Here is a 12,285-nt window from a genome sequence, read left to right as displayed (position 1 = left end):
TGGCAGCATACACTCATTTCTTCATCTCAAGTTTAGTCATCAAAGTTGTACTAATTCCCTTTGGCAACTACAGCACACACAATCTCAGGAAGCAGTATCCTAACAAGAATATGAAGTAGATTATTCATAGGCAAGAAATTAAGAGAGTACAACACTGCTGTACAGGGGAAACTGTCAGCAGGAAAGTAAGGATACCAGGGATGTACATTTATTTTAAACATTTACCACATCAATTCAGGTCATTTTCTAATGAAAATTACATAAAACACAAAGGGCCTGATTCTGTATAGGATGCTCAGTCTCAGCAGCCGCCTAAGCGGCTTTTGAAAATCGTACATGGGCATCCTGTACAAAATCGCATCTGTCCATTAAACCCCACCTAACCACCCCGATTCTCTACCCGGTGTTAATGTCACAGGTGCCATTTAGAGAATTGCATTGCCAAGTCTTAGGCCTCCTTCCCAGTGCCTAAGACTCCAATTGGCCAGATCCCTAAGACCACTCCCATGGAAGTGGCTTTAGGGATATGGCCAATCTGAGTCTTAGGCTGTTCCCTGTGCATCCCAGTATGCACTGAGGAGGCCTAAGACTCCGGTTGGCCCTGGTGCCTAAAGCCCCTCCTACGGGAGGGGCCTTAGGTGCCTGGGCCAATCTGAGCCTTAGGCCCCTCCCTAGTGCATCCCAGGATGCACCGGGAAGGGGATGGCCTGCCATTCTGAAGAGGCAGGTCTGCCGGCCGGAGGGAGTTGGCAACCCTCTGGCCAGCTTTGCTCATAAAGGTATGGAAGGGGTGTCTGGGTGAGTTTTGGGGGATGGGGGGTCATGTGTTTGGGGGGATGCAAGCAGGAGGGAGTGGACATCCCTCCTGTTGAGGATGTGGGGGTGTGCTGGTAGGATTGGGGGTATGCCAGCAAGAGGGAGTGGGCATCTCTCCTGCTGCAGACAGTATGTATGGGGGTTCAGGGGTGGTGGTGAGAGGGAGTGGGCATCCCACCTGCCGGCCGTTTTGTGGTGCGGTTCGGTGGTTCCCTGCTGCAGCTGCTCAGCTGCTCATGGCAAGGAGATTTTCTTGCTGCGATCAATTTGGCGGCTGTGTCAGGTGTCTTTTGTGGCCCTAGGGAGATGCCTAGGGCCGCTTAAGCTCACCTAAGGCCCACTTCTGGGTGAAACCACACCTATGCCCAGCCTTGGGTGAGCTTAAGGTTCCCTAGGTGCCTCCCTGCACTCGCGACAGACGCCTACAATGTAGATGGCCTGCCTCAGGTTGTTTTTGTTAAGAAAACGTGCATCCCATTTGGCTGGTTAGCAGTAGAATGCCTATCGCCACCCACAATTGGGCCGCTGTTTATAGAATTTGGCCCAGAATGTGTGTGTGTTTTTCAGGTGTCATTAATAGTGTACTCTTCCAAAACAATGTGCACCTCTTTCCACAAGAGCATTTACTCATAATGACATTGGTCCCCTAACAAAAAATGCCCCTTCCTCCCCAAAATGCACATTCCCATAAATGACACTGTAAGAAAACCAAGAATTATAGGACTACATACTACACCCTGGCCTACTGGATACTGTACTACACTTGATCTCAACCAAAAAGCTGAGATGCGATCAGCAGGAAACCAAGGAGACCTATGCCAATCCCTGCTGCCATAGGATTGTACAGCTTGATTGATTTAGGGAGGAAGTTATCCACGTGGGCTACAGCTATGTTGGATTATTTCCACACAGGGCTCTTTGCATAATATGATACCTTGTGCTAAAATTACCCGACTTAACAGTAGCCAACGTTGATAACTCCCCCCCCCCTAGTTTCAGCCTTACAAAGCTGATGGAAGGGACCTCATACACTGGAGCAGAACTCTCCTGACACGTCCTCAATGATTCATCCCATTTGGACTTTCAATGTCAAATATTGTTCATTGGTCTGTGCTACTCTCACAGGCATCAGAAAAAAAAACGTGAAAACACACGTTTGCAATGTAGATGTTAAAAATGAAATAATTTCTTGGGTTTCTATAAGATTATTTTATATAATGCTTCAAAATTCAACCTCTCTGTCACAGAGGGATCCACTTCCTTTCCAAGCAATGCATTGATAACATATGATGCTCCAGTTGACAGGTATGGTCCTTCTTTGCCTTCCTCCAGACTGTGCTCATACATCTCATATACTGTATACAGGAATAAAAGCTAGGATTGTCTAGAATGCTAGTGGAACAAACAAAAAGGCATAGGGGACTTGGAAGCCAGAGATCAAATCCTGCCTTTCCCACTCACACTCTTTGCGACCTTGAGCAAGCCATTTCGCCCATTATTTTCCTAGGATCATTTCACCTTGAATTGTAAAGCCCTCTGCAAAAGGGACCAAACTATCTAACTAACTTGTCTTTATTATTAGGATCAAAATGTTAGATTAAAAGATTAATTAATATTTTGTAATTGTGAATGTTTGGCTCCATTTCTTGCTTTATTTTTCCAGCAGGGGCACAAATTAAGGGAGCTCATTTCCAGGCATGAATCTGTGGCAAGACTGCTTATTCATAGGTCTGCATTCAATGCTCAAGTGTTTTAACAGATGTGAGGGTGAAGCGGGATAAACAGTTCCTAGATGGGTACAATCATTCTTAGAGGGCAGTTCTAAGAGGTTTGGTTGGAGGCTGCATGTATTAAGTTGTCTCGGTATCCTTCATAAGGCTCTGCTACTGTTTGTATCATACATTCTTTCTCAAGCCAGCACTGTGCAAAATCCAGACCTTCTCTTTTGGGAATCCTGCGTTAGCGGCACAAGAGATGTCAAACATCTGTCCCCCGCCCCTCCCCCTCTTTCCATAGCAGGCTCCAGTGTCCAACATATGGCATTCATTCACGGGGTAGGTATACTGTGAGCTAGGGCTATGGCCTCCCTGGCCTTGGGATTTTACATCCCCTTCCTCCACCCCCAAAATGTTTCTGATTATTAACAGCTCCAAGCAATCCATGGCTCAACTGCCTGACCTATACGTGCTGGCAGATTTATGCATAGCTCTCAAATTCACAAGGGTGTGTTTCTGACACTGGAGAAGGAAGGACATGAATTATAGGTACGCAGGCATGTGAAGGGCCCATAGGCTGATTCTACTCACACCCACCTTCAACGTGAACATCTAGAAAGGCATCAAACTCATTCAGCCACAGAACGGTGTCACATATTGGATGTCCTCGCTGTCTTTTGTGTACCTATAACAAACGTCATCACTGGAATAAGACAGCTTGACTCTCTGTTTTGGAGACCGATGGAATTTTATCTTCGTTTTTTTAAACTATAATAGGATTTTAAAACAGAGGGAGTAGATGGTGGGAAATAGATTCTGAGGGAGAGAAAAAAACAAGTTGGAGTTTTTCTCTAAAATAATGGAGAAAGGGTGGTGGGGGCATGGATTCAAATGAGAATATCACATCACCTCATTGCATTCTTCTGCAGATGGCATGTCAGAGATGGAAGGGAGCAAAGTTGCGTGTACTCAAGACGTGGAACAAGGAAGTCACCCCTTGGAACAACTGCGCCAGTCTTGAGAAACAGTCCCATCCTTGGCCCTCTAATGTGGTGTGCACCCCGCCACACTGGAAGCAAGTGTGAAGAAGGAAACAGGCCAGGCTGAGAGAGAAGTCATAAAAGAGCCCAACTCCAGAGAAGCCGGCGACATATCAAATTATTCTCGGGCACTCAGGATTCTGAAAGGGAACTTCAGACTATGCCGGGAACACAAAGTACTGGAACTAGCAATGATCATAGCTAGACACATAGCAGCATCTACTGAGGCACTTTTTTTTATGAAGACAAGTGGGTGCTATTCTGGCTTTACAGAATGCAGAGAATAAGTCTGAAATTTAGGCATGACCACTTGCAGCTGCTTGAGAAATGGTGTTCAAAAAGATTAATCCAGTGGTTCTTAAACCTGTGCTGGGGGACCCCTAGCCAGTAGGGTTTTCAAGATATCCTCAATGAATATGCATGAGGCACATTTGCACGCCTGTCATCTCTATTATATGTAAATCTGCCTCATGCATATTCATTGGGGATATCTTGAAAACCCGACTGACTGGGGGTCTGTGTACAGCAGAGCAAAGCTTGCATGCATGAGTGTTGATTATAATGGGGGTCTAATATTTCACAATTTAACCAATCAAAAACAGCTCCTGGTCAGTTAAGTTGCCTGTATGAGGCTAACCGGTCATTTTCAGCAGCACTTAACTAGTTAATGCCAAACTGAAAACCGGCTATTTTGAAGGTGTCCTAGAGTCGGCATTTGGCAGGTTAAGTGCTCAGATTCAGAACTTAACTGCATAAATAGACCTACGCAAAAGCCAGTCCTATTTTTATGCAGTGACCCATAGGTGGTTAAGTGCTACATGTCACGCAGCCAGCTCTGTAAACCCAGAAATTCAACTGAAATCTGAACATGAGCCAGCATTACATTTCTGGGTCGAGTGCCACCAGCTGAATCTTGGGCCCTGAATTTTTTTACTTGGTGTAAGTGCTTGCAAATTTTATGCACGGATATTTGCACCTGCCTGAGGTTGCAATCAAGGTGCAATTTCTGCCATGTATTTTATAAATCACAATTCTTCACAATATTCCGGTTTTTATATCATGATTTTTATATATAACTTTCGGCCTCAGCCCCACCACTCCAACGCTAATATAAATTTATAGCTTGAAGAATTATGTGGATCTTCATCATTGGCCATAAATTAATTAATTTATTCATTGTTTCTTAACTTGGATATCAATAAATAGCCCTTCATAAATTAAACTCTTAATGTATTAAAAATTAAAACTTTAAAGACTTTCAGCCACTTATCTTAACAGCTGGCATGACCAGGGAGAAATTGGTCCGATATGTTTCGCACAACCGTGCTTTATCAAGGGTCCCCCTATAATAGAAGAAAACATGGAGATCAATTCTTATCCCATGCTTAATTTATTATTTATGTTCGCAAAGTACATTAAATATATCATTCTTACTGTGGCCAGTATTGTCATCTGACTTACAAGCAGTTTTGGCAAGCAAGATGGCGCCGGCATCTTTTTTTACTTTTTTATATACAACACTATCAGCTGGTTTTCCCTGCATCCTATTGGGCGAGACCTAGCCAATCAATGATACCTACTCTATTTCAGCATTCAAACCCCTCGGTTCAACGGTATCAAGTTTATAGATATACTGTCGTTCTTTTCCATTAAGAAGTTTTTGCATATTAACACCTTGCTCTACCATATCTATGACACGCCACCTAAGCAAGCATCAACTTGGCATCTTAACCTAGGTGCCCTGTTCTAAGATGACACCCCCATCACCACGGGACTCATCAGTTATGAGCTTCTTTGCAAAATCTGCTGCTTGATGCCTTGTGAGTCTCACAGCTTCTGAAATACTGACGCTAAGCTTTGCACCTACCTTCCAGACTCCACGGACTTAAGTGGATACTGAAAATATCCAGGTCAGATTCTGCTTGGTCCTCCCATTTCCCGAGAAGTAGATATGAACTGGACATAGAAGTATAAATGTACTGATTATAATTGCACAGGTATTCACTCTAGTAATCGTATAGCCTGAAATTTTAGTGTGGATCAGATGCAAATCCCAACATTTATCAAGGGACATAATTGGTTTTGCATTTATGAAATATGTGAATGTGAAAACTATTGCACTTGTCCAAATCCTTGTGGCCTTCCACCCCCATCCCCTACCCCATATGTTCTGAAAATTCAGTGTCGATCAAAGAGAAACTACAAAGTTATAAAGTGCCATAATTGCCAAGCAGTTATAGGGTTCCATAATTGCACGAGCCTGTTTGATAAATAAATGGATCCCCTTACAGATACCCCTTTCTGATCTTCTTAGCATGTCATAAAAACCAGGGTTGAGTCCCTAGCATGACTGAGGCAAAACAAACAAACAAAAAAAACTAAGCAGACAATGAGTTGTAAACATATATTAATGGAATATGTGATGAAAAAAAATAAATTATATCATGTCCTGACAATTTGGTGTGGATAGGGCACCAAACAGGTATAATCCTTCCTTTTTTCATTTGAAAACTAGACAGAAAATATTACAGCTGTAGTAACTCCCCCCCCCCCCCTCTCCACACATACCCAAACTCAGGCCCACCACACCTTGCATTTACAGCAATGAAAAATGGGAGCGTAGGATTGTAATTAAAGCAATACCAGACATACGCAGCATTGCACAGACATATATGAGAGAGTTCCTGCTCCACAGCACTCACAATCTAGTCACAGCAAACATAGATTCCAGAACGTACTAGGGAGAAGTGGCCAAGAGGTTAAAGCAACTAAACAAGTGAGATTTTGGCCTGGATTTCAGTTTAAAGAGGACATTTACTAACATCTCTATACGGTTTTCTTTTTGCCTTTACAAGAGAGAATTTCTGCTGATGCAGACTCGTGGGAAATTTAAGATGCATGCTCGGAATCTTAGGGAGAGGTATGATTATTTTCACCAGCTTGGAAGTTCAGGCTTAAGATCACCACAGCCTCTGAAGAAACTTTTATTCCAGGACGAGCAGGCAGGGCTATTCTCACATATGGGTGATGTCTCTGACAGCCCTGGCACGGATGTTTAAAAAAGTGTGATACAACAGTATGAGCCTCGGGCGTACCCGCAATGCCCATATGTCAGCTCCCCATATCTCCCCATGGCTCGAGAGGTCCCCAGTTTCTTATGAAGAAGCCCTGCATAGACATGTGCTTTCTAATTCTTTCCTCTTTCTTTTTGAGTAAAAAGAAACAAGAGGAGTTGAGTGTCGGTTTGGCTTGGGCCTGAAATGTTCTGGGAGACCTAGTGCCAGTCTTCCCAGACCAGACGGAAAGAGGGGGTTTCAGAGGTGGGGGCCTGCTGCCCAGGGCTTCGGCCTATCTTCCCTAGGCAGAGGACAGGGCCTGCATGGCTGACTGTGACACGTATGTGAAACGTATGATATGAAAGAATTATTAATATTGAGTGACACTGCCTAGGATCCATGATAGCTGTTACAGGGAAACACAAGTATTATGAGAACGAGCAAGGACTTTTCAGCACCTATTGATAATTATGAGAGCAGGTCATTGTCAGCTCAGGCAGGCTAAGAGCACAATCCACAAGGATTCAGTTAGCACAATCCACAAGGAAGGGGATGGGAAATTAACACATACTGATTGGTAAACATCCTCCCGACATTGGGATGGGAAATTAGCTCACGAAGCAGGCTAGAAGTTTCTAACACATACTAATTGGTAAACATCCTCCCGACATTGGGATGGGAAATTAGTTCACGAGGCAGGCTAGGAGTATATTGATTGGTAAACATCCTCCCGGCATTCACTTAACTCAATCCACAAGGATAGGGGGATAAATACTGTTTCCCCTAGAAAGAAAAGACAGAGAGGGACATTTCCACTACTGACAGAGAGGGACATTTAAGCTGTGTGATGACATTTTGTGAGTAAGCCTCCTGAACGTGGTCCTTCGACAGAATAATGATGTAATAACCGGTAACGTATTAATTCAAACTCTGTACTTAATCAATGATTATGGCTAGAAATATTGTATATATGTAATATTATGGCTAGAAATATTGTATATATGTAATAAAACTTAATATGTATACTATTTTGATGTCCTGGCATTCTGTCCAGTGCGGAAAGTGACTGAAGGTATTTGGTAAGCCTTTTTAAATAGTAATACATTAATTGGCGTAGTCGGCAGGATTTCTCTAAAGAAAACCTGAGCGCTCTTGTGATACAGGAATGTTCAGGAAGAGAGAGAAATCCTCAAAAGAACCTACAGAGGTGCCCAGCTGGACCGAGGCACCGTATAATTTAATAGCACAAGAACTAGCCAATAATCATGGATTAGCAGAGTCATGGGAAAAGGTTCTGGGAAGTGCAGAACCAATTGATCTTGTACAAGTTTAGAAAAATGCCCCGATAAATTGGGTGATGTAGTTGCCCCGATAAATCAGGTGATGTAGTTGCTCTGGGTTCTGGGAAGGGCAGAACCACTTGATCTTGTACAAGCTTTAGAAAAATGCCCCTATAAATTGGGTGATGTAGTTGCCCCGATAAATCGGGTGATGTAGTTGCTCTGGGTTCTGGGAAGGGCAGAACCACTTGATCTTGTACAAGCTTTAGAAAAATGCCCCGATAAATCGGGTGATGTAGTTTAGAGAAATAAAAATGCCCCGATAAATCGGGTGATGTAGTTGCTCTGGGTTCTGGGAAGGGCAGAACCACTTGATCTTGTACAAGCTTTAGAAAAATGCCCCGATAAATCAGGTGATGTAGTTTAGAAAAAATGCCTTGCTGCCACAAAATATAAGATGTTGGAGTAAAAGTTCCTTTGTTTGAAAGAGCGAACTGCAAAGGGAGGGATTTTCACCCCCACCTTTTTCCTCCTTCGATGCTATCATGTGAGCTTGACGGCGGGCTTTTTTGAGTTTCTACTTTGTTTCCCCAGGCAGAGGGGAGGGGGAAGTGGGAGGAAAGAGAAAAAAGGAGAGAGACAGCATGGGGTCTGTCTGCAATTCTACGAATGTTGCAAAAACAGGGATCGATATTTAAAATATGCTTAAATATTAACAAATTATGGATTTAAATGTAGGAATTTGTAATGAAATTAATAATGTAAGCAAGGAACCAAAGGGTTTATGGATAAAACTTTACCAAGCCTTATGCTATTTGGAGTTCCGATTAGCCGATATAAGCTACTTGAAGTTAATTGAAAGTTGTTTTGCTGTTCAGAAAACAAAGAAAGTTTATTTAAGTTTGAAAGAGTTTCTGTAGGGTAGATCTATGCTGTTAAGAACAATGGAGGTAATTTAGAAGCTGTTTGCCTGATGTAGCCTGAGTTTTTTTTTTTTCTTTTCCTTGTTTCTTTAAGAGATGGTTAAAAGCAGGGAGATAGTCTGTAGAACGAACGTACAAGAATGTGGAAGAAAGCTTTGTGAGACGTGTTAAGGAAGGATGTGCCTTTGGTTGTAGTAACAAGCAGGCTGACTAGTCACTGTCTGAAGACTGGCCGCGGACTTTTCAGCAGTCCGAAATAAGTTTTTAAGAACGATAAAAGAATATTGGAAATGTTATAAAATGTTAATGTATATTCCTGTAAGTAGGTTTCAGGTTTGTTTGAACGTGCCCAATCTACTTTTACTAGGCTACCACAGGGATGGTTACATAGTCCTACCATTTGTCCTCAAATAGTAGCGGAACATTTAGATAAATTTCAGAAATTCACCTCTATACAAATTTCTCATTATGTTGACGACATATTGATACAGGGAACAACGAAGGAAGAGGTGAAAGGGCAGTTGGATTTATTAATTGACCATATGAAAAAGAAGGGAAGGGAAATAAATCCAACAAAAATACAAGGACCGGCAACGTCGGTAAAATTTTTAGGAATTCAGTGGAATAGAGGATATTAGGGAAATCACAGAGAAAGCAAAACGAAAAATATTAGATTTTCCCACTCCAAAGAATATACAAGGTAACTAGTAAAAAATATGAGTTTATGTGGGGAGAAGAACAGCAGGTTGCTTTTGAAAATGCTAAACAAGCCATACAGACCACTGTAGATTTGTGGCCCATGAGAGAGGGGGAAGTGGAATTACATGTATATATTCCCTTCGAAAAACAACTTTTAGCATGTTATTGGGCGTTGGCTGAGACCGAACAGATTACTATTGCGGCCACAAATTCCAATTATGCAATGGGTAATGTCTGATCCCAAGTCAAATAGAGTAAGATATGCTCAGGAACAAAGTATTATTAAATGGAAATGGTACATTTCTCAAAGAGCTAAAATAGGTGAGCATGGGGTAGCTACTTTGCACGAAAAAATAGCTAATATTCCTAACGAAGAGCTGGAAATCATAAAGCCAGTATATGCTCATGAATCCCCAGTGAAATAGGGAGTGGAATATCTTTTTACTGACTCCTGGTCGGTCGCTAATGGTCTTGCTACATGGTTAATGGGGTGGAAGTCCCATAATTGGTTAGCTGTGGGGTAAAGAATTGTGGCAAGACATAGAAAAAATTGTACAGGAGACAATAGTGTCAGTATTTCATGTAGATGCACATATGCCTGTTGATTCAATGGAACGATTGTTTAATTCCCAAGCAGATGCCGCAGCTACCATTTCTGTAACAACTACTAATGAAATTCCTAAGGTGGAAGAATGGTTGGAAGGTACAGCCATTTGGACACATCAGAAAAGTGGACATCTTGGAGAAAAAGCTACTTACAGGAGGGCTCAGGAATGAGAGATTCCTTTGACATAGATGTGATCAAACATGTGATCGGAAAATGTCCGGTGTGTCAACATATCAAGAACGGGAAGTACCACATAAGGTAATGGGGCACGGGGCGATTTGCCAGCCCAGATTTGGCAAATGGGTTTCATAGGACCGTTACCCGAAAGTCATAAATGTAAATATATGTGTACTGCTGTAGATTATTACTAGCATTCCCTTGTGCTTCTGCGTCACAATGGAGCACTCTAAGGACTTTAGACATGATTATTCAGTATTATGGTATGCCCTTACAAATACAAACTGATAATGGATGGGAGGGCAGATAAAAGAATATGCTAAGGAAAATAATATTGAATGGGTATATCACATGCCCTATTATCCCCAGGCAGCGGGATTAATTGAAGATGAATGGACTTTTGAAAGAGGCCCTTAAAAAACTAACTACAGATGACAAATATGGGCAGTGGAGGGATAATGTAACCCCCAATTTGACGATTGGGAAACTGTCCATAGCCAAAATCTGGATTAGCAATCCTAAAGGACCTCCGGAACCAGCAGAGGTGATTGCAATCGGGAAAGATAAGGCTCTCCTTGTAATGAAACCGGGAGTGGAAAAATGGGAATATGTCCCTCAGGAGAAATGTTATTTGAGAGAGTAATAATGTTTTCTGAAACTTGCAGATATACGTGTGCCTTGGAATCCTTGGAATATGGTATGGGGTAAGAGGCGCTGCCCCCGGGCGACGTATTACAATTAAAGAAGGGGTCGTTACGTCATGGAGATGGAAGCATCCTTCAATGAATCGGAAGCAAGATAACTTCACTTGCAGCGCTAACTCCAGATGTATCATTGCAAATGTGACAACAAGAGAACTTGCAGCGATTACAGATTAAAAGCAATGAACACACTAGAAATGAGCAGATATGGAGGACCGTGTCTAATATACTCACTGCATAGGAATGTTTATGTGTAAATAGGTAGTGTTACCCCTCATACTAGGGGAACCTCAGAAACAATTTTTCTGGGCACTTAAATTTAATTTTAACATTTTGTGACTCCACATTGCAAGGGCGAATTTGTAAATTACAATCAATAATATATGATGTGTGTGAATGGACTATATTATTGAAATAGCACCACGCGTAATATGTGTGGTGACTAATGAGCCAATAATATCAAAAAATGATAGTACCCTTTGCAGGATGCTTACACAATATGTCAACACTTCTTTGGCAGAATCAAACTTATGTTTGAACACCTGATATAGGATTTAGAACAAATGTATTCTGGGAGAACAACTTTTCCGTTCCAAATTGGGATTTAAAGTTGGGAAAGTTAAAAGCTATAATACTAGGATAAATCAGTCCATAAGGAATTTGAACAAAAGCATCACTAGATTAGTAATTATACTAACCATAATAGTACTTGTTCTGTCCTTGTGGAATTGTTATGTGGTTTATGGACTATGCTGTAAACCAACTCGGACCACGATGGTATCCTATGGCAGTATCACTCAATAAGGACCGAATGTGACACGTATGTGAAACGTATGATATGAAAGAATTATTAATATTGAGTGACACTGCCTAGGATCCATGATAGCTGTTACAGGGAAACACAAGTATTATGAGAACGAGCAAGGACTTTTCAGCACCTATTGATAATTATGAGAGCAGGTCATTGTCAGCTCAGGCAGGCTAAGAGCACAATCCACAAGGATTCAGTTAGCACAATCCACAAGGAAGGGGATGGGAAATTAACACATACTGATTGGTAAACATCCTCCCGACATTGGGATGGGAAATTAGCTCACGAAGCAGGCTAGGAGTTTCTAACACATACTAATTGGTAAACATCCTCCCGACATTGGGATGGGAAATTAGTTCACGAGGCAGGCTAGGAGTATATTGATTGGTAAACATCCTCCCGGCATTCACTTAACTCAATCCACAAGGATAGGGGGATAAATACTGTTTCCCCTAGAAAG

The 12,285-nt window shown here is 42.0% G+C and overlaps 1 protein-coding gene across 3 annotated transcripts in view; it reads right to left on the bottom strand.

Annotated features, from left to right (window-relative positions):
• Nucleotides 1-4,454, bottom strand: part of LOC117356356 (glucagon-like) — a 29,770-nt gene extending 25,316 nt beyond the window's left edge. The window contains exons 1-2 of one of the 3 annotated variants that reach the window (XM_033935470.1): nt 3,441-4,454; nt 3,129-3,347 (exon numbers count right to left, since the gene is read on the bottom strand). The gene's annotated coding sequence lies outside the window, so the exon portion shown is untranslated. Of the gene's footprint in view, nt 1-3,122; nt 3,348-3,440 lie in introns of those variants that run through there. The other 2 variants (XM_033935471.1, XM_033935472.1) reach the window with 2 other exon arrangements.
• Between the last annotated feature and the right edge of the window lie 7,831 nt (nt 4,455-12,285).

Source organism: Geotrypetes seraphini, chromosome 3 (genome assembly GCF_902459505.1).
Source record: "Geotrypetes seraphini chromosome 3, aGeoSer1.1, whole genome shotgun sequence".
Lineage (NCBI taxonomy): Eukaryota > Metazoa > Chordata > Amphibia > Gymnophiona > Dermophiidae > Geotrypetes > Geotrypetes seraphini.
Note: the sequence above shows the minus strand (reverse complement) of the source record. Positions and strands in the feature narration are given on the sequence as shown.